The sequence below is a fragment of the Rhagoletis zephyria genome, unplaced genomic scaffold (assembly GCF_001687245.7).
Source record: "Rhagoletis zephyria isolate East Lansing unplaced genomic scaffold, Rhagoletis_zephyria_1.1 Rzeph_scaffold_02398, whole genome shotgun sequence".
In the NCBI taxonomy this organism is placed as follows: domain Eukaryota; kingdom Metazoa; phylum Arthropoda; class Insecta; order Diptera; family Tephritidae; genus Rhagoletis; species Rhagoletis zephyria.
Window position 1 is genome coordinate 36,271 of NW_016159482.1, and position 1,477 is coordinate 37,747.

Sequence of the window (1,477 nt, forward strand, 5' to 3'; positions counted from 1 at the left end):
AAGGAAGACAATGTTCTAACGGAAATTTTAATAAATTTGCAAAATAGAATCAGGCTAATTAAGGAAGAGCTAATTAATATAAGGTATGCCGTTCAATGGGCAAAGCATAATATAATAAATTCAGTAATGTTAAGCAAGGAAGAAGTAGAATTGTCAATTAGTAAATTAAGAGAAGATGAAGTACCATTTAAAAGTGCCGAAGAAGCATTAGAACTATCAAAAGTAAATGTATTTTGACGATGTAAGGAAATGTTTACGGCCTTATTTATAAAAAATAACGTAGATTTAGACAGTTGTTTAATGTGACATTTTCATAAAACTTTTGTATTCAAGCAGCTTTTTAAATCTATGTATGTACTTAAATTTTTATGAAAGTATTATTTCTCGTCTCTAATTTTCTATAAAACTATTTGCAGTCATTAACCAACAAATAAGTTGTCAAAAACAATAACTTAAGCAATGCTGCTATACGAAATAAAATTATTAGTGGCAAATCAAAATTTTGAAAAGTGCCGATTTTCACATTCGATAGTTGGACATGGTAGCGACGAGATGTACGAGCATTTCTTTCGTAAGAGCTGAATACTGATTTTTTATAGAACCAAATTTATTTTCCATTTATTGTGCATAATTTTATATGAATTTTTAGTTTTTCTTGAGAGCCTTTACAAATAAAAAAAAGTTTCGAAATATGTACATATATACATACATACCCAGCCATATAACTTGATTTCAATAGAAACGAATTTTAATTGGGCACGTTCAAAAGGCGCAACAGCTCAGATCAACTGAATAGTTGCGTGTTAGATGATCGTAATATTTTTCTGATCATTTGAGACAACATGTTGGTGTGTACCTTTGAGAGTTGAATTTNGCTTTTTTTTGATAACACTGTGCGACAGCTCAAATTGGTATTGAGTAAAACCAAATGCAAGAGATAGTTTTTGAATTTAATTGAGTTTTTTTTTTAATAAATACTAAAATTAGAGGTGTATGAATGGCGAAAGAAAAAGTTTGTCCGATTTTTTTAAATCGAAACTACATTTTTACATATGTACATATGTACATGCATACATAAATATATTTAATATGAAATTGTAATTTTCACATCAATTTTCGCTATCTTCATACCCAGTCATGGGCACTTTTGCCCGTATGGGCTTTTTTACCCATATGGGCAAGCGAGCCCATTTCGCGGGCTAGATCAGTAGTGCGATTCCCATTTTTCTTAACGACAATATTCGTATCGTTAGCTAATGATTCCGACAAGTTTCGTTAATTGCAGTTCTCAAGCACACTTTTAGCGAATATTGTCGGTAGCCTTGACAGTTGTCTAACGAAATTTGTCGATAGCCTAGCTACGAATATTTTGTCGTTGAAAAGCCTAACGATAAAATTGGTTTAAGTTTTTATTGAGAAAAATTTGGCAAAATTCATCGGTAGGCAAACTATTATAACTGTCTCTTGTACACATCTA